The sequence below is a fragment of the Heteronotia binoei genome, chromosome 1 (genome assembly GCF_032191835.1).
Source record: "Heteronotia binoei isolate CCM8104 ecotype False Entrance Well chromosome 1, APGP_CSIRO_Hbin_v1, whole genome shotgun sequence".
Classification (NCBI taxonomy): domain Eukaryota; kingdom Metazoa; phylum Chordata; class Lepidosauria; order Squamata; family Gekkonidae; genus Heteronotia; species Heteronotia binoei.
The window spans coordinates 93,916,777-93,938,754 of NC_083223.1; positions in this window are offsets into that span (position 1 = coordinate 93,916,777).

The following is a 21,978-nucleotide window of genomic DNA, read 5'->3' on the forward strand; positions in this document are numbered from 1 at the left end:
AGCTTTCACTCCATCATCAAACTGAGCATAGATCATTCCACTTAAAAAGTCACATTTTTTATACCACTGTACAACTACATGATGGATGCATACCTGTTTATACTGCAAATCCACTGACTGCCATTCCTATCTCCACCCTTTCAGTTACCGTTTGGAGGCAGTGGTCCCACAAGCAGTTATAGTTGCTAATATAGCTGCATTACCTTTGCAAATTAAAATAGCAGGATCAGACATCAACATCTGCATTCTGTGCCCCAGTCATCAGCACCCCACATTGCCTCACTTTGGAAGCAGAGTAATTAGGCACCAGGGAAAATCCAGTATTTATGGATGCCAGCACTTCCACTCCATGTTTCTGGCTGTCAGAAATCCCCTCTTGCAAAGTCAAGCTGTTTGGGAAGTCCAAATCTTCCCATTTCCACCTTTATTTCTTTTAATCAAGTAGTAATGTTCACATAAACACATAATTCCCCCTGGCACTGGTGATTATGGATTTGCATTCAGTTCGTCTGAACCAAATAAACCCCTGAATAGTAGCTGATTCAGCTGTATTTGGCCCCGAATACAGTTGAATCAGATTATCTGGTGGTATCTGCGAGGCAAATATGGCTGCCCCAAATACTGTAAAATCAGTATCCATCAGTATCCGGAGCTCCCAAATAACAGCAGGGAAGGGGGTTTAAAGTTTAAAGGGAAGTTACTTACCTCGTTTTCTGCCTTTTTCCACCTCTTCCAAAGCCCCCCTGGGATCAGGGAGGGAGGTGGAGAGGGCCAATCAAAGGCATACATTTGCTAAGGCTGTTGTTGCTCCTGGCTGGCCTATATCAACCTAGCTAAGCAACATTGTTTACTTGCAGTCTGCCAACAGAACTGCAAGTAAACCTTTCTTTCTTTCTTTCTTTCTTTCTTTCTTTCTTTCTTTCTTTCTTTCTTTCTTTCTTTCTTTCTTTCTTTCTTTCTTTCTTTCTTTCTTTCTTTCTTTCTTTCTTTCTTTCTTTCTTTCTTTCTTTCTTTCTTTCTTTCTTTCCTCTGTGTATGACTAGAGAACATTTAAGGAGTCCTGCTACCTAGGCTGGACTCCATTTCTGGCTTGCTGTTTGGCTAAGAGAGAGGTATGATGCTGGCCCTTGGCTTCAGCTGCTGCTGCTCTGTGCCTTGGCCTGCCTGTGCCTGACTGCTTGGACTGACAGGACTCCTGGGAATGTAGAAAACAACTACAGGCAAGTTTTGGGGTATTTCTTTTTTTAAGCAACAGTAATTAATACAAATAAAATGACCATTTAATATAAAGTGTCCCATTACTTTACCTGCTTTGGGGTATGGAATCCTTGAGGTGAATTACAGTTTTCTGTTGAGGTGGAGGGATTGGATTAGAAGTTAAGTTTTTGAACTTTGTCTTTTAAGTGCAAGTTTTAGAAGTCTGTCTTTTAAGAACTTTGTCATTTAAGTTACTATATTGCTGCTTTTATTTCCTATTTTTGCTGGTCCAGTCTTTTTGGGAGTTGGGGATTATGTGGGGGAGAGACTCTTGCAGCTGCTCAGCAAATTTGAGGGCTCTATCTCAACACTCCTCCCATTCAGTCTCCTCTCATTATACCCTATTTCTGCAATTGAATACAATGGCCTATAGGGTATAATGGAAGATGGGGGCAGCCTCTTTGGGTGCCACTAGAATTGGACCCCCTGGTCTAATTTTTTTGGGACTTGGGAGTTCTGTAGCTGAGAGGCCCCTGCAGCTCCCCTGCAATATTGGGGCCTCTATCATAAACCCCCTCCCCTCCAGCCACCCTAGATTATACCTATTTTGCCGTTGACTTCAAAGGTCCTTAGGGTATAAATGGGGCTGTATATTCAGGAATAGACAAATATCCTACACATATTCAGTTACTGCTGAATCTCGTATTTGGGGATATTCAGCTATGCTGAATATCTTGCCCCCTAATGACCCCAAATCTGGATAATATTTTTTAAAAAAACTGCACACCCCTATTGCCAATTACCACAGCCAAATAGTCATTCTGGGTTGGGAGTTCCCAGAGGTGATTTCAAGCAACAAATTCCCGCCCCCCCCTTCAAAAAAAAAAAGCCTGTTATGTTTCTGCATCAGAGTCTGCTTGACACAAGAATAAATCAACTGAAGTAAATGGGATTACTTTCATGTAAACCTTCACCTTATCCCCCATGTATTCCACAGAAGAGAGGCAAAGGGAAAGAAGCTGAGAGGGGCCAGGGTACTTGCCAGAGAGATTGTGGAGCTGTCCAAAAGGAGCCAGAGCTTCAGATGTATGCTAGTGTGCATGGATGAAAGACAAAAAGAGAAAGAATGTCACAACAATATGAATGACTGACCATAGGGCAAGCATGCAGTGAAACCAGTTCAGGGGGGGGGGGGGATGTCTCATCAAAACTTCCCGGAACTATTCAAACCTTTGCAAATAGTGGCACAGCCAGATCACACCAAGACTTTGGTGTGACCACAGCCAGGATGTATCAAACAATGTAATCACTAAATTACAACTGGATCTGCTCCAATCAGTCACTCCCTGAAGGTTTAACTCAGAGAGCATGAGGCATTATTGGGATTACAATACCCATCGGACAAAGTAAAGAAGCAAACTGACAAAACCAAAATGGTCCCAGAAACTGCTTACTACAAGACAGGTCCCCAAAAGATAACAAAGAGTCACTTGTCACATCTCACAGCTCAAACCACTCCTTTGTATTCTCAATTACCTGTAGCCTATCCTAGATAATAATATCCATAATTCTGAGTGGATTAATTACTCTTTTGATTAGATATTGTTTTCTACTGACTTATGTTTGTTACCTCCCTCACTACCAAATTTTTATTGTCTTCAACTCCGAGTAGAAATATATCTGCCTAATAGTTGAACATTTTATCCATCTGATGAAGTTGATGTCTGAATGTTTATGCTGAAATATTTTTTATTAGTTTTTAAATGGGAAAGTGGAAGTTAATTCAGATGTGAAGGAGTTTAGAAAGTGGAAGTTAATTCAGATGTGAAGGAGTTTATTTTTTGAGGATGTGCAAAAGAATTGGTGATAAAAAGAACTGCTTAAAAATGTGACTCAAAAAGAAGTAAATCTTAGGAGTAGCCAGGGCATTTTTTTAGCAGGAATGCACAGGAACATAGTTCCAGCTGGCTCAGTGTCTGGGGCTGTGACCTAATATGCAAATGAGTTCCTGCTGGGCTTTTTCTACAAAAAAGCCCTGTGTGAAACAATGGTGTTGCCAGGAGGTGTGGCCTAATGCAAATGAGTTCCTGCTGGGCTTTTCTAAAAAAAAAAAAGCCCTCCTATTAGCAGAATCACTGACAAGAGATGTCAGAAACTTGGAATCTTTTCTAGTAACCTGAAATGCGTTCCTGTTCTTATAGAAATTAGTTTCCATTTAAGACTGTGAAAACAATTAATTTCAATTAGTTTTCTGAAGAAGAAGATGATGATATTGGATTTATATCCCGTCCTATACACTGAATCTCAGAGTAACAGAGCTGTCACAATATCTTTTACCTCCCCCCCCTACAGACACCCTGTAAGGTGGGTGGGGCTGAGAGAGCTCTTACTGCAGCTGCCCTTTCAAGGACAACTCCTACGAGAACTATAGCTGATCCAAGGCCATTCCAGCAGCTGCAAGTGGAGGAGTAGGGAATCAAACCCAGTTCTCCCAGATAAGAATCTGTGCACTATACCAAACTGGTATACCACTATACCAAACTGGCTCTGAGAGACTTTACCCTTTCCTTTATTTGTTAGCTTCTTTGACCAATGGTCGTAAGCTCAGCATAATAAACAGGACATTGAATAAAACTGCAAACAAAGGCAAACTTACAGAAATAAAATTCCACTACAGTTTAAAAATCAAGTTAAAATCAAAAATTACATAGTATTGTTATTAAATTCATAAAACCCCTTAGAAGTCAAAATTTTATAATAAATTTATAGTGCATAATCTTGATTAGGATGGTTTCATGAATGTTTTAAGAAAAGCACTATCGACAGGTATTTTGCCACTGGACAGGTTATTTCAGGGTTTGTATCTGCCAATAATAGGGTTATCACCTAAGGTTCCATTGGAGATACCTTTGGAGAATAGGGGTAATCCATAAGGATCTAGGATTGATCCACTGATGGCAAAATAATATAAGATGGTCTAAACCTGCTGCAAAGTCACATCATCGGTCAGAGTATGGAATTTTAACAAATCATCCACTCAGCTCTGCAGTTGGGAAAGCATTCAGTCTAGCAAGTGTAAAAGCATATCTATTTCTAGGGATTGTAAGAAAACTCTTATAGGGAGGAAATTTCTTAAAAGGCACAATTCCAAGTGCAAAATTAGAGCACACCCACCTTGCCCAGTTGAAGTGCTGATTCGGTCTATATTTGTCACCCTCTGTCTAGCCAAATTTAGTGCATCTTGATATTATTAAGCACTAGGGGGGAAAGACCAATCAGTTCCAGCCTCTTGTCTACATATCTCACCCATATACTGTTATGATTATCCTCTTTTAAAAAGATAAAAAGAGACTTTGTCAATGGAGAAATAGCTAATTTACTAGCCAAAGGCATTTTATACTGTTGGTTCATTCCACTTCGGCACTAGTCACAGTAAGAATCAGTCCCTTTCTTCAATATCCTTCTAGCAAGGTTTTTAATGCTCATAGTTGAAACTTTATGACTAAAACTACATAATTAAAGCTTACATTAAAACTATATAATTTGGACTTAATTGGCTTTATACCTCATGTAATATCTTAAAAGTTAACTCCAAAATTAATATATTGACTACCAAGAGTGATTTTTCATTTTGTTTTTGTTTCTCCTGAAAAGAGAATTCAGTTTACCCTAGCAGAGGGCCATTTGCTATTGTTTCTATTTTCTGTGTAAATTCTATGGACTTTTGCTCATAAGAAGCTGGGTGTCAATGCATCTAACATCTACAGCACCATGTAATAGGCATCACCATTATTTTGAAGGTTGTTTTCCATTTTTTTAAAAAAATCTAAAATCCAGCCTGAGGAATTCTGGAGAGCTTGCAAGTTTCCACATTGTTATGTATCATTTGGTTGGCCATATTTTTTTACTATGTTTACAGTTAAAATTCAAACAAAACCTAAAAATATTGTTTAGAAAGGAGAGGTCATTGAGGAAATGCCAAACAGAACAAGAAAGTCTTAACCTACTAGGGTTGTTTTCTTGTTGCCCCAGAAGGGCAGACAAGAACCAATGGGTTGAAATTAAATCAAAAGAGTTTTCAACTAAACAATAGCAAGAACTTCCTGACAGGTGGAACAGGCTTCCTTGGGAGATGGTAGCCTCTTCTTATTTGGAGGTTTTTAAACAGTGGCTAGATTGGCCATCTGACAGCAATGCTGATTCTGTGAACTTAGGCAGATCATTAGAAGAAGGGCAAGATGGGTTGCATCAATGCTTAGTTCTTGTGGCTCTTTCTTACACTTTGGAGTCAGGCAGTCATTTTTCTCCAGGGAAATTTGGCCAAGGATCCTGGAGGGTTCTTTTTTTTTTTTTACCATCACCTGGGTGTGGAGCAGGTGCCAATGGCTGTGTGTGGGGAGAGGTATTTGTGAATTTCTTTCATTATGCAGAGGTTGTACTAGATGACCCTGGATGTCCCTTTTGACTCTATGATTCTATGATATAAAGGTTTTGATAAATAAAATGCGTATATTTATCATTAAATATTAGAAGTATTGTTCCAATATTTCTGGAACAACTTTCTGTTACAACAGTACTCCTGTATTTAACAAGTATCCCTTCCTGATTTCCTAATTGTGATGTACAGTAAGTGGTTAATGCTGTAACCTGGTCTGAGAACCTTGAATGACAGCGGATTTAAATGTAATTCTTCAGTTGAGAGTGTCAGGAGTTGACAGTTAACAGCAGGACAGTGAAAGAAACTATGAGAGGATCAAGAAGGATCATGAGGGATTGTGTTGTCTGGGTGTATGTGGCAGCAAAGTTTGCACTTGGTTTATTGCAAGCTCTGGTTTCGGTGTTCATGCTCAGATGAGATGCTGTATTGTTGTGGGTGAGGAGCTGTTTGAGGTTGGAGGGTTGTCTGTGTGCAAGAAAAGGTTTACCCCCCAGTGCTTTTGAAAGAGCTGTCACTGTCCAATAGAGGTTGTAAGTTGTTGATGATATGTTGAACTGTTTTCAGTTGAGAGTTGTGTGTGACCACTAGTGGTATTCTGTTATTTTCTCTTTGGGGTCTGTCTTGTAAGAGGTTTTCTTTAAGTATCATTCCAGCTTTGTTAATCTGTGTCTTAACTTCATCAAGTGGGTACTTTAGTTCCAAAAAGGTTTGTTGTAGATCTCTCAGATGAGAATATCTGTCAGCAGGATTGGAGCAAATGCAGCTGCAGCTTAGAGCCTGGCTGTATACAATGGATTGTTTGGTATGTTTGGGGTGGTAGCTGAAGGCATGCAGGTATGTTTGTCGGTCAGTAGGTTTCCAGTATAAAGTGGTGTCAATGCGTCCATTGTTTATTTTTACAGTGGTGTCCAGAAAATGTATTTCTTGCATAGCTTGGTCATTGTCAGGTTGATGGTAGGGTGAAAGTCATTGAAAGCCTGGTGGAATGCATCCAGGGCTTCGTTACCATGTGTCCAGACCATAAAGATGTCATCAATGTAATGGAGGTATAAGGTAGGTAGAAGTGGGTGGGATTTTAGGAAGCGTTGCTCCAAGTCAGCCATAAAGATGTTAGCATATTGTGGGGGCATGAGGGTGCCCATGGCTGTACCATCGATCTGTAGGAAACGTTCATTGCAAAATCTGAAGTAGTTATGGGTGAGAACAAAATGACACAGTTTGGTGGCAAAGTCAGCTATGTTTTTATCAGAGATTATATTACTTACAGCTTGTAATCCATCTCGATGTGGGATGTTGGTATATAAAGATTCCACATCCATGGTGGCTAAGATAGTATTCTCTGGAAGATTGTTCAAAGATGGTATTTTCCTCAGAAAATCTGTAGTGTCACAAACATAACTAGGGGCACTGGTGACATAGGGTCTTAGAATAGAGTCCATATATCCAGATACCCCTCAGTGATAGTGCCTATTCCCGACACAATGGTTTATGTATTTTGGGTAGAAGATAAAAAGTATCCCGTTAGCTATAAATACTACTCATGCCATGGCTAACATGTATCTAAACAATTCATATGTTGTTCTATCTATATTCACTGGTAGGATTCCCCTTAACATAGACTCAGGTTTCATGGCAAATTTTATATTCAGATTTTTTGAGCTTGTTTATATAAACAGAGGCTGCTAAGAAATCTCTTACCTCAAGTTTTAAAGACCTTTCTGAATAACAAAAACAGTTTACTTGTTTGTGACAAATTGTCTGGTGTTTCTTTTGTACAAGGTTACCTGATTTCTGTTGCCAGTTCACCTCAAAAGTCCTAAACCTGATTCCTACCTAACCACTTCCCCTCAAAGTGAAATAAAACAGTTTGCTAACTTTGATTGACCATCAGCCCTTTGTGTGCCATTATTTTTTTTAAAAAAAGGAGAAAAGGATGATTTTAGTCTCTCCCTTCAGTTTCCTAGGCTGGGTCAGCATTTTCCAATATACATTCAAGCAACTGGGTGGTACAGCCAGAGAAAAACAAAGAAGAAAGAAAAAAGGGCTGCTCAGCTAATAAACAATATAAAGGGGAATCCTGAGAGAGTGGGTGAAGTCATACCAATACAGAATTAAAATGATTCCCCCCTCCCTAAGTAATATTTTTTTCCCCAGCGCACCAGCTTTACTATGTTCATAACTTGTATTTTCCCTCAACTATCTGTCCTTTTCTTACAGGTCTTCATGGTTACCGGACTAGAGCAAAGTTTTGAAACCATCAATGTTTGTACTGAATGTTTGTGCTGCAAAATCCCCCAGGTTTCTAGGCATTCTTGCAGAGCCATGAAAGAACTTCTGAACTCTGGTCATTTTAGCTGCAAATTCTTACTTTCTGTTATCACTTGCTTTCTAATTCGTACCAGAGCTTTGACTCTCAAAAGCTAATACAATGGAAATCTTGTTGATTATTAAGGTGCTACTGGATTTGGAGCTCGCTCTTCTACTATGGGCCAACACAACTGCCTGCCTAAATTACATTCACTGTCCAGTTTTTATATCCATATGTCGAAATGGCAAATACTATAGTATGAATTATCTTTATCTTGGTTTCCAGCCAATACTTTTTTATACAAGGATCTTTTCTAGTCCTTTCATGGCTGTCCTTCCAAATTTCAATCCCCTTCTGATTTCTTGGTTGCAGTTTCCCTTTTGGTTGATGACTGAGCCAAGAAATAGAAAATAATAATTTAATTGTGGCTTTTTTCATTGTCAGCCTTAATAATGTAATTATTCAATACCTACTACTTTTGTCTTCTTGATGTTTAATTGTAATCTTTTCTCAGAATTTTCATCAGTAGTCATTTCAAGTCTTTACTATGTTAATATATGCAATTCCAATGCATACTTTGATGATTTTGGAAAAGATTATACATTTGCTGGATAAGTTATATAGACAAAAAACAGTGAGATAGAAGACAATCTCTAATAAATGTTTGTCTCCTAGGTCTCTCAGCGTTTTTAAAATGGCATGCTGGAACAACAGCTTGAGTCAAAGACAGCAAAACTCCTCTATCCAATACAAATCATCTCTGCCTCTTAGAGCAGCTTCCAAATAGGTTTGTGTGTTATGGAAGAAACATGAAGCTTGCAACAGAAAGTGAATTTAATGTGAAAAGGGGTTGTAGTCTGTTCTAATGATTTCTGACACAATATATCTAAGGAAAATCAAAGATCAGAATAGTGCCAAAATGAATACTTTATCCAAGTCTCCCATTTGATTAATTTTATTGATTGGTACCTTGTAACATCAACCACATACCTTAGCCTGCCCTTGTTCTCTTATACCAGTGTCTAGGCTTTGCAACAATGAAAAAAATGCCTAAACAGAAGAAATGTTAAAACAGGAAAAAGGTGTTCAGAAAGGGAACACAATTATGCAAGGCCTGTCAATATGCAGAAGATAGTGCAAAATTACATGCATTACAATATAGGACAAAATGGAGGGGGGGAGGAGCTGAAGGAACTATGGTTTGTAGTAGAATACTGCCTCTGCAATTGTAAATAATTTTGAGTTTCCATTGGGCAGGGGGGGAACATCCCTTAAGACAAAGAGAGGAATTGGAAAAACTCATGAATGTGAAAGTGAATGATTGCAAATGATGATCACCAGGGGCTGAGTAGATGTTATGGGACTAAGTGGAGTACTACTGAAATGCTTTTAGCCGTGTAATGAAGGAGCTTCACAAGACTGGCATTAAGAGAGCAATCCTAAACAGATCTACTCTGAATTCTACTAAGGTCTATTCTATAGGGATTACTTCTAGGAAAGTGTCTTTAGGATTGTGCTGTATTCTTATTTATTTATTTATTTATTGAGTGTCCACAACTGGGCTCAAGGTGGGTTATGATAACAATAAAAATAATATACAATTAAAAATCTGTAGGAACTAGTAAACAGATTTATCTGTCATTAAACACAGTTAGATGTCAGTGCTGTTTACAAACCACTATCACACTACCCATGTATCAGCAAAAAAATATTACAAACCTTTTAAATGCACCAGCAAGGGCATTTGGGCTTTTTGAAAGCAATGAATGTGACCAGCAGAATGAGGATACCAGAGCTCAGAAAAACTTCTGTGCTATCCAACTCTCCATCAGACTGCTTGGAAATATCAAAATAAAAAACTGTAGCCACTCATTTATTATATGAACTAGAGGTACTTTTCTGTAAAAAGACAAACAAAATGATTGAAGTTTAAAATAAGGATAGGGCTAGATTATGTCTTATTTGGGATGATATTGCAGGGAAATACCACTTTCTGTTTTTATAAATGCAGATGCTACGAAGTCTGGAAGGCATAAAAGTGTTTCATTATCAACTCAAAGTTTCCACTTAGAGATTCAGTGGAGGCTACAGCACTATTCTCTATTGATGTCAATGTGATAAAAGATTTATGTTACAAAATGTGTGTATAAAGCATAGTCTCTAGTGAGAATGAAAACTGGAATGATTTATTTCTTGGCATAATTTTAAACGTCATCGGTTAGGTTTAAGGGACAAATTTGCCAATAGATATTAACTCCTACATTCTTTACAATACCAACAAGAATTTATTAAGTTACTTGGATAATATCAGAAGGCAAAGGGAAGCAGCAAACTTTATTCCTGGAGGAGATTTTCAAGTTATAGGGGAAGGCAGGGAGGAAACAGATGAAAAACCTTCTTTAAATTGTTTTAGCCATAATGTAAAATATTGATGGTGCTGACTAATGTGCATTCCTTAAATTGGAAATGACATTGATTCCCAACTGGCTTATGTTGAGGTTTTAGATGCTTTTAACTTATAACATCATCTGTCAGCTTCTATTACTGGCTTTGAATTGACTGGAAGATTGTCCAGTGTTAACGTAGATGCCAAATATGCAACCACAGAGCAATCGTTGCTGTTGTGTTTTATTAAAAATGTTTTTTAAAAAAATAATAATTATTATTATTACTACTTTATGGCCTATTTACCTAGGATGATAGAGAGCACAATGCTAACATAAAGGGGGCCCATCACATTTTCCCTCCAAAAATACAACGGATTTAAGGAAGTCCAAAGCTTGCAAAGCCATTGATAAAATATGTCCTGATGCTATTAAAAAGAACCTTTCTGCCTCTAAAAAATGTGTTATTGCAAGACAGAAAATGCCTGTCCAAAGACCCCTTGCTCTCCTCTTCCCACAGGACTCTCCCCCCCCCCAGTTCTCCCCCATTTCTTTTTAATGCTTCCCCTCCCTGTTTCTTTCTAGTTCTCCCCCCCCCCATTTCTTTCCAGTTCTTTCTTCCTGTTTCTTTTCAATCACCCCCCCCCCTTTCTTTCTAGTTCATTCCCCCATTTTCCCCCAGTTATTTCCCACGGTTTCTTTCCAGTTCTTTCCCCTTCTTTCTATTCCATTCTTCCTACCCCCATTTCTTTTTAGCCCCCACCCCGTTTCTTTCCAGTTCCTTCCCCCCTTTCCCCCCAGTTTTTTTCCACTGGTTTTCCCCCAGTTCTTTCCCCTGGTTTCTTTCCAGTTCTTTTCCCTGGTTTCTTTTCAATTCTCCCCCCCCTCCACTGTTTCTTTCCATACTCCTCTGTTTCTTTCGAGTTCTTTTTTTAAAAATACAATATAACTTTATTAAAAGAATGAACACCAAAATATACATATTTTTCTTTGTATACCAAACATTGGCAAATGTAAGAGTAAAGTACAGAGTACATTTCCAAAATCTCAAACAAAATAAATATTATCAATTCTGGTGACCATATAAATAGTGCTAGGTGCCCTCATTAAAAAAAAAACTCTCACACACAAAACAAAACAAAAAAGAGAGACAAACAAACACAACTTAAAAAGAAAAAGCAAGGGGGGAAGGGGGTTAAGAAGAGAGGGGAACTAGAATGAAAGGACAGAGGAGATCAGTGCAATGCTAGTAGAGAAAGATAGTTCGTAGATGATATCAAACTACATTGAACTGGAGAGCCCATATTCCATGAAAGGAAAGATTCCCACTTGTGGAGGAAAAAAGAATTGGCTCAAAGGGTATCAGAAACAAGTTTATTGTCAGTTATTTTGTCTAGCAAGAAATATTCTCATAACTTAAACAGCCATGTTTTAAACAAAGGTGAATCAGGTGTCTTCCATTTAATTGCGATAGAATGTTTAGCTGCTGTAGACATAATCGAGAGCAACTCCTTTTGAGGCTTTGTTAGCTGTAGATTTTCCCATAGTTTCAGTAGAAGAACTTGTGGCAAATAAAAGTTTATTATTATAAGTAAGGCACCTGAATACCCATAATCTGCTGAATGTGTTGTAGAACTATTTGCCAAAAAGTTTTTACAGCTGGACAAGTCCATCAGTTATGCAGATAGGTTCCAACCTGGCAGCAACTCTTCCAGCATGTAGAAGAAATAGTAGATGACATGTGAGCCAGATGAGCCGGCGTTACGTACCACCTGGCCAAAAACTTAAATTCCTGCAAATTAATATTTACAATGCAATCCTAAGGAGAGTTACTCCATTCTAAGCCCATTGAAATGAATAGGCTTAGACTGGAGTAACTCTCCTTAGGATTGTACTGTTAGTGATTTAGATTTCAAGGCTGGTGAACACCAGATATCCTGCCATTGATCCTCTGACAATGAGAGGTTCAAGTCATTCTGCCAAGCTGTACAGTAGAAGAATGACAGCCATTGATACGCAATAGTGCCATCGGTGATTTATTAAGAACTGCTATAGTGTGTTGAAATTTATCTCCAAAGTGCATGGCTTGCAGAAGTGCTGATAGATATTTGGGTTCCACTCTATCAAAAGCCTTCTCTGTGTCAAGGGCTAGAAGGCAGACATCCTGGACTTTATTTATAGAACAATAAGTTAAAGTATTGATTAGTTTATGAATATTATCCATCATGTCCCTACCAGGAATGAAACCTGTTTGCTCAGGAGATATAAGATCACCAATGATTCTATTGAGCCTTTGAGTTAAAATGGTTGTATATATTTTGTAATCGTGATCTGTCAAGGAGATGGGACTATAAGATTTGGAGTTAGCTGGATCAAAGGTGTGATTAAAAATTTGAAGTAAATGTGGAGTTAATGAAGATTGCATTATCTTATAGAATTCTGAGGTGAGACCATCTAAGCCTGGTGACTTATTATTCTTCATAGATCTAATAGTTAAAGAAAGTTCTTCTTCACCAATCGGTTGTTGCACGATGGAACGATGGGAATCTGTTAGGCATTTCAAAACAGTAAAAGAATTTAAAAATTCATTAATAGAATCTAATGAAGGCTCAGTAGAAGTATACAGAGCAGAGTAGAAGGATTTAAAGACCTGAAGAATAGAGTTATCAGTTACCTGTAAACAACCATGTTTATCACAAAGACCTTGTACTGTAGAATTAAGCTGATGTTTTTTAACCTCCAAGCCAAGATACGTGCAGATCTAGGACCCTTATACCAACAAGCCTGCTTTAGATGTAAAATTGAACACTTAATTTTGGTCACATCTAAAGCGTCTAACTTCTGCCTTTCTTGTAAAAGTTGCCTATGAATTTTCTTAGAACAAGTTGCTTTATGTTGTACCTCAAATAGCTTAATATTATTCAAGAGTTCATTACACAGTTTAGTGCGGGATTTGCTATAAGCAGCTGCAATAGATAAGACATGGCCCTTAAGACTGTCTTGTAAGCATCCCATATAACTGGGAGGGAAACATCAGAACTCATATTCAGTCTGAAATAATCTGCAGTGATTTGCTCCAATTGCTTAACTACATTTTCATCTTGCAGCAAGAAATTATCAAACTTCCATGAAAATGCTCTATTCTTAGGTTTCCCAAAATTAAATGTGCAGAGCACGGCTGTGTAATCTGACCAGCACTGAAGATCAATATCAGCCAGTGTTAAAGAGTCAATATGAGAACGAGATGAAATTGCTGAGCAGACAGGTTAAAACGGATAAAAGAAAGTACTTCTTCACCCAAAGGGTGATTAACATGTGGAATTCACTGCCACAGGAGGTGGTGGCGGCCACAAGCATAGCCACCTTCAAGAGGGGTTTAGATAAAAATATGGAGCAGAGGTCCATCAGTGGCTATTAGCCACAGTGTGTGTGTGTGTGTGTGTGTGTGTGTGTGTGTATATATATATATATATATATATATATATATAATTTTTTTGCCACTGTGTGACACAGAGTGTTGGACTGGATGGGCCATTGGCCTGATCTAACATGGCTTCTCTTATGTTCTTAAAGCAGGCTGCTTATTGCCTGTCTTTGGTAAGGTGAGATCCCGCTTGTGTTTGTTGCATTGCTGCTCGAGATCCATTTGAACCTCAATGTTGAGATTCTGAAGCAGAAAACATCCTGCCTGAATACTGTTGATTGTCCATGACTTGCCACTGTGATGGACACACATCCATCCAGCCGGAGTCCATCGGTATCAGATGTCAGCTTCAGCCAGCCTTTTTGCCACAGATTTTGTCTTCTATTGTGAAGAGCTTCAGGAGTCAAGTCAGGAAAAAGCTGTATCGATTTATCTTTAAATGCCGAAGTTCCTGCTGTCCATGAGAGAGCCAGTACTTTTGATCTTACACAAACATCAGGAAACTCTATGATGATGTCTCTAGGGCCCCTGGGGTGGGAAGATGTATAAATCCCCCCCTCACACACACACGATAGGCCTGCACCATACTGAAGGCCTTTCTGTCTTCCCTGGGGAGCAGATCCCTCAGCCAGGATTCAACAAAAGCCACCAGACTAGTCCTCCCCCTCTTCACGCTCATCAAACCCCTGGCATTTTACATTGCGTTCCCTCACTTTCCCCTTAAGCATCAGGATCCTGTCAGTGGCCCAGTGGCGTAGGGAGGGGGGGCGGGGGGGCGGGTCGCCCCAGGTCTGGGGGGTCTGGGGGGCCCCTTGGCAATGCCAAGGGGCCCCTCAGAAGCCGGCTGCCTGGCGTCCCCGCCGCCGCCACTCACGTTGCTACTGAAATGCAAAATCTGATTAGATGTAGAGCTGCCGAAGTTCTCCTTAGTCCTGATATTTCGGACCACAGAAGGGAAAAACTACCCTTCCCATCACCCTCTGTTTCTCTTCCCGCCGGCGACTGGAAGTAACTGTTGCTTAGAAACAGGAGGCGGGGAGATCAACTGCTTGGGACTTTGCAGTTTGAGCCACGCAGTGCTCGCAAAGGATACTCAAAATTGTGAGTTGGGGGCAAATCCCGGGTGGGGAGGCGGGAATGGGTTTAGCCTAGCCGCTATTGGGAGGTCTTGCTCCGGTTTAACTGAGAAAAGATCTGGAGGTTGCTAGAACAGGGAAGCAGCTCGAAGCTGGGGTTGGCAGCTGACACTTCTTAATAGGATTTGCTGCCCTCGACTCCCAGCTTTTGCTTGTGCTGCTGCTTCTTGATTTATGAAATCCACGCAGCGCACTAGTTGTAAAAGGCTCTTCTGAAAAAAACTTTTGTCAGAGAAGGTAGAGGCTGTGATATGTAGTGGTCAGAGTAGGATCTGGGAAACCCACGTTCTAATCCTCTCTGCTTGCTGGGTGACCTTGGGCCGGTTGCTTACTCTCAGCTTGATCTTACTTTGCAGGGTCATTGAGAGGATAAAATGGAGGAAAGAAGAATTAAGCATTTCTGGACGCAGCTCTGAGCTCCTTGTGGGGGATGAGGAAGATGAAAGAGAAGTGTGCCAAATGAATAATAGCAAAGGTTATGCTGAGCAGGCAGCATACTTAGGGACAGAGTGTGTTCTGGTCACTCACATTTTCTTATGACCAGTGTTCCCTCTAAGCTGAGTTAGCGTGAGCTGGCTCACAGATTTTTAGCCTCCAGCTCACACATTTTTGTCTTAGCTTAGAAAGGATGACCCCAGAGCACACTAATTTATGCAGTAGCTCACAGCTTTAATGCCAGTAGCTCACAAAGTAGAATTTTTGCTCACAAGACTGCAGCTTAGAGGAAAATGTAAATGCTGGGCCACTACATGCAGCACTCCTTCAGATTGTGGGTTTTGCTTTTGCCAAGTTGTAAACCATGCTGAGTCCAGTAGCACCTTTAAGAGCAACAAAGTTTTATTGAGAATGTAGGCTTTCATGTGCTAAAAGCACACTTCAGACAGTGAAATGGGGTACAGTTAGCAGCGCTACATATAGCTTGTGGGTAGCGATTAAGCATGCAAAATAGTATAAAGTTGGAATCCAATGGCAAGATAGTGACATTAACAAATTGAAAGAATAGTATAAGTTGCATGGGAAAATAGCAAAAGGCAATAAACTAGTCAGAATTGGAGAATGAAGTCGAAAAGAGTAAGAGTCCAGTAGCATCTCAAAGACTAGCAAAATTTGTGGTAGGGTAGGAGTTAAGGAGCCCTGTGACGCAGAGTGGTAAGCTGCAGTACTGCAGTCCAAGCTCTGCCCATGACCTGAGTTTGATCCCAGTGGAAGCTGATTTCAGTTAGCTAACCACCTCTCATGGTTGACTCACCCTTCCATCCTTCCGAGGTCGGTAAAATGAGTACCCAGCTTGCTGGGGGGAAAGTGTAGATGACTGGGAAAGGCAATGGCAAACTACCGTGTAAAAAAGTCTGCCGTGAAAATGTTGTGATACGTCACGCCAGAGTCGGAAACGACTGGTGCTTGCACAGGGGACTACCTTTACCTTTATGAGTTTTCGTGAGTCACTGCCTCCGGCGAGGCAGCCCGGGGAGCGCGCTGCTGCGCTCCACGCGGCACACAAGGGGCCTGCGCTGCTGCCGGCCGCCGAGGTCATAGAGCGGGAGCCGGAGCGGGGGTGCCCGTGGCGCCGGTGCCTCCCAACCGCGGAGCCGGTCTCTCTGGCCCCGCCGGCACAGCCAGCCGGTAGATCTGCCATTGCGCAAGTCTGCCGGGATTTTGGTCTGGAACCTTCATCGTTACAGGTGTTTAAAACATATATATGATATGTTGGCTCTTTCGCACACATTGCGTGGCTCTTAAAGCCCCCCCCATCGGCCAGCTCGGAGAACACATTTAAAGTTGAAGCTGCTTTCTTTCCACCTCCACCTCCACCCCCCTTCCCCATCTATTTGCCTTCCTTCCTTCCTTCACCTGATGTTCATGTCTGGCGGCTCTCAAACATCTGATGTTTATTCTTTTTTTCCTACCAAAAAAGCCCAGAAGGAACTCATTTGCATATTAGACCACACCCCCTGATGTCACCGTTATTTCACAGGCCTTTTTGTGTAGAAGAAGCCCAGCAGGAATTTATTTGCATATTAGGCCACAGCCCCTGGCACAAAGTCACATCAGCATGCCTGTTTTTGTTTTCCTTTTTTTTCTTGTAAGCTTGCTTAATATAGAAGTCCCACAAGTTCAGGGCACAAGGGGAACAGCTGAGCCAGCAGGCTGCTTGTGGCATTTCTCCCTGTCACATGGTGTGGTGGGGTAATCAGGTTATCAGTCACATGACCTAGATCGCACCAGCAGTGTCATCTTAGGGGGGGTGCCGCCCCCAAAGTGACACCACTTCCTGTTTCCCCCCACAAGTGGTGGCCATTTTGGGGAAGTTACATCACTTCCTGTTTCCAGCAGGGCTCCCTCGCAAGTGGTGGCCATCCTGCGGAAGTGACATCACCGGAAGTGACATCATATCCTGTTTCTGGCGGCGTGCACACACATAGGGGGGCCCACATAAATCTTGGGCCCCAGGCCCCCAAAGCCCTAGCTACGCCCCTGCAGTGGCCCATTTCTCATGCTCCTGCAGTGCACAGAGGCCTTTCTGATTTGCCAGACTGTTCTCCATGGCTTCTTCAACTGTGACAGAAACATCTTGCAGTTTAGATTGGAACAAGGCAATCTGATCTGTTAAAGGTTTTATAAGTTTATAAAAGTCATCAAATATATCCTTTTGGAACACAGCTAAAGCTGAATGAAGATATTGAACAGTCAGTGGATCTGTGGGTGATTGTACAGCCAGAGCTGCGGCAGCCATTTTGGGCCTGTGTGAGAGGAGAGAGGAAGACGATTCTGGAGACTCACTAAGCGGGGCTGAGGGCTTTGAAACTGGCTTACCGGAAACAGATTTTTGCACAGTCAGCTTTCTCATAGTCCAAGGAGAGGTTAAGAATGATGAAGTTGCTGTTTAATGCTGGATTTTGAGGTCTATGGCAGGGAGCTCTTACACACCCAGCTCCATTGGAGTCCAAGCCATGCCCCCTTCTTTCCAGTTCTTTCCCCCTCCCCCCCCAATTATTTTCCCTGTTTTCCCCCAGTTCTTTCCCCAAGTTCTTTCCCCCAGTTTCTTTCCAGCCCCCCCCGTTTCTTTCCAGTTCTCCCCCCCTTCACATTTCTTTCCAGTCCCCCCACTTTCTTTTCAATTCTTTCACCCGATTTCTTTCCAATTCTCTCCCACTTTCTTTCCAATTCCTTCCTTCCTTCCACCTGCTGACCCTCTCTTCTCGTCAGCTCTTTGGAAAAGGAAACATTATATTATCAGATGATTGTGTGGGATTCAATAATAGCCAGTATGTAAAGGGAGTTGGAAGGTAAGATTTTGATGGGGCTGAAGAGCTTCTTAAAGATATTTTATAGAAAGGAAATAGGAGAGGTGAAAAGTTACCACTGGCTAATTAAAATCTAGTAACCAAATATTGTAGATGCCAATTTGCAATTTCTATTTTTTTTTTCATTTATACCCCTGCTTTTCTCCCTAGTGGAGGCCCAAATCAACTCACATAATTTTTCTCTCTTTTGTTTTATCTTCACAACACCCGTGGATATAGCTTAGGCTGAATGTGTTTGACTGGCCTGAAGTTATCCAGAAAGCTTCCATGGCAGAGTGGGAATTCAAACTTGGGTCTCCCAGAACCCAGTCCAACTATTTAACCACTACATCTAGATTTATGATGTTGTGTTACCAGTCTCATGATTCTTTAAAAAATACTTATTCTCACAATTTTTATTTCTTAATCTCACACTTAAAAAAAAAATTAAAAATGTAAAAAGTTTCATTTCCCCTACGATTCTCTGTTTTTTTAAAAAAAATTGTAGGGGAGGGGTGCTAGTGGGCAGCTCACTTGGGGCACCAAAAACCTTAGCACCAGCCCTGGTGAGTTATCTCCTGCCAGCAGGTCTCTTCCTGCTCCTGCCAGCTTATCCTTTCACTAGTCAGGAACAGCTGGACATTCTTTTCCCTAGCCCTTCAACAGAGCTCTGTTTATAGTAAAAACCTTCCCACTCCCCTTTTGCCCAGCCTTCCCCACTGGTGCAGCATCTATCCCATCAAGATCGAGCAAAGACAATTGGCCCATCAACCTCTCCATCTACAGGCTCCTCTGCCCATGATGCAACTGGTTCCATGGCCTGTGCCAGGCCTCAATGTCCAGTCCAGCAGCACACAGCTCACTGCACCTACCACTACCTGCCATATCCAGTCACTCCCCATTTCAAGGAGGAAGGCTGACTGCACTGCTCTTCTCAGAGGGTTTTGTGGCTCCCTGCAGCTCTCTGGGGTTTCTCTGCTGGCTGGAACTGCTTGCCTGAGCCCTTCCCCCCTCAGGCTGTTTGCTAGCTCCTCCAGCTGCTCACCACCTCTCTCCATCCTGGCATCTCTAAGCTACCCTGTTGAACCTTCCCAGCCAGCCTCAGGGCCAAGTCAGACCCCACACTAAGCCATGACTTCTAGCTCATAGCTTGGAGAGAAGGTAGGACTGTTTCTTGTGGGTGGGTCCTGACTCCAGGTCTGTGGAGCCAGGACCAGGATACCATCTTAAAATTTACCTCACATGCCCTGCCTCTACTGTTGGTGCTCTGAAGGTGGAGGAAGAGCTGATGCCTGCAACCACAGACAAATACCTTTTCCACAGGTACCCTTCTCTGCCTCTCTTTCTTTCTCTTTTAAGCCTGGTGAGAGCTGCTTTTGGCTGGCTAGGAGAAGCTGCTCTTCTACACTAAACTGGCACTTCTGCCAACAAGCACCTCTTTATGAGTGCCTCTCAACCTCTCACTTAAAAAAAAGGATATTGTTAATTGGGTTTGCCTGAGTCTTTTATAATGTTTATATCTCTGGTGTTTAGCATTAAATTTCATGGCACATGGCCTGGCCTGACAGTGACATTTACATCAGATCCATCCCTTATAACAAATAAGTTCAATGTCTCTGCCCCAATGAATGCAAGCCAACAGAATATGACCTTTTGAACTGCAAATGCTCACAACATATTAGTTACAGGAGGTGTAAGAGCCTTAGCACAGCATGGAGCAAATGGATCCAGATCATCTGACTGCTGGGGGGGAGAGAATGGGATGGCAGGATGCTGGATTCCACATGGCTGGCAGTCACTGTGTGGTTGTCCCCTACCACTTGAGAGTGAGGGTGCCTTGAAAGCCCCCCAAATAGGGATATCCCTTGAAAGCCCTTCCCCCAATACCTTAAGGATAAGAAAAATAGGCATGCAGGCTAACTTTTTCCTCAAAAATTGATCTGACCCCTTGTTGATACCTCCACAAGAGATGGTGAGATACCTAAATGTCTCCCACCAGCCCTCCTACACTTGCAACAAAATCTCAAAGGCATGCCAGATCTCATGCAACCAGATATTCTTTTCCCACTCTGTGAGGCGAACACCATTTGGATAGAAAATGGCCTCCTGGTGGAATGAGATAAATGTGATTACTTCCCAGGGCTTCTACAAACTTGCCCACCTTGTTGGTGACTTTCCTCCTGACCACATCCACCTGATCTGGACAGCTCACCCCATCCCTAGAGAGTCTTTCCAACCAGTCCAACCAGAAGAACTTCATAGCTGGGAGCCTAGAATACAATGTCCAAAAACCAGATCCCTGAAACTTAAAACTAAACAAACAGAAGGTTGACTGGATGTCACATTTTTGCCCTGAGGGTACCAGGGCTGCATGATTGAACAAATCCAATGGCATGATCAAATGAAGCATACATTACTGAACAAAATTATAGGGGGACTGGCATCATTGACTGATAAATCCTTGGAGCATGACAAGTGATGAATATTTTTGCCTGGTGACTTTTTAGGTACTACCCCTAAAGGGGAGACATAGAGACTGGTGAATGGGGGGCACTGAGGGCCCTTGGCTATCTTTGCAGCCACAAACTCACACATATCTGTGGCTGATTTCAGGTTGCTTGATTCCATGAAAATGCACAGGTCAGTGAACAGTACGCAAAACTCATGAGTGAAACCATCCCAGTAACTGGCAGCTGACTTAAAGGGTAAGAGGCAAGTAGGAAACAAAGGGGTCAACATTTAACTGGGGTGAAAATAATTCCCATTGGAGTTCAGGGTGCCTATTTTCCTGTGGCAGTGGTTGAGGCTGAAGTGCTATTGAACCCTCCCTCTTTGTGACTGTTATCATTACAGAAAGGACTGCCCTGCTTGTGCTTGCCGTTTGCCAGAGAGAGCCCAGTTCCATATGCAAGAAAGGACCTGGAGGATGCCATTGATCCCAGTGCCCACCTTGCCTTTACTCCTGGTGTCCTGTCCTGTAGCCTAACTTGGTGCTTTCTGCTTCTGCAATGCTTGGGTTGACCTGGACTTACTGGCTCACTTGCTCTGGTCTTTGGTTTGCAGAGGTGAAGCTGCCTGGACTCTGTTATGATGGGAAGTCTTCTTAGGGAGCAGACTCCTGGTCTGGAGTATGGACTATTAACAAGTCAAATAAAGCAAAAACAAACAGGGTGAAACTGACCCTGCGACAGACCAAACTGGATTGAAAAGTTCAATTCTTACTTATGCTATTGTGCTTCTTTTTAAATAAATAAATAAATAACCCCACCCAGCTGTCCTCCAGTGCCACCCAAATACAACTAGAAGCAAGCGGGCTAACAATTGTCATTACCATTCACCCTAGTTATGCTGCTCCTTGAGCTGCTGGATCCCACTTCCACTACTGCTTCTTCTGCTGCCTCTGCTGCTGCAGAAGATGATCACTGGTGCTTTCCTGCTGCTGCTGATGCCACTGAAAAGCTACAAGGCCACTGCTGCTGAAGGAATGTGCTGCTGCCAGTGCTGGAAAAACCTTAAGACTGACTAAGGCCAGGTGGCATAGTAGGGTCTTTTTCCATTGGAGAAAAATCCTCAGGGCTGCCAGCCAGGGTCCAGCTCCCCGCCCCCAAACTATACCTGATTAGCCAGGCTGGGAAGGGGGAAGGCCCAGGGGCTGCTCAGAAGTAGAGGCCTCTTCTGGCCATTAGCCAGCCATGCCACCATGTCACCAAATGGTCCTTTCACTCTTCTTCTCACCCCTGCAGGCCTGCTAGGTGGAGGATCTCCTGTTTGTTTGCTTTTTCTTTTTTGCTTCTGTCTGCCACTAGC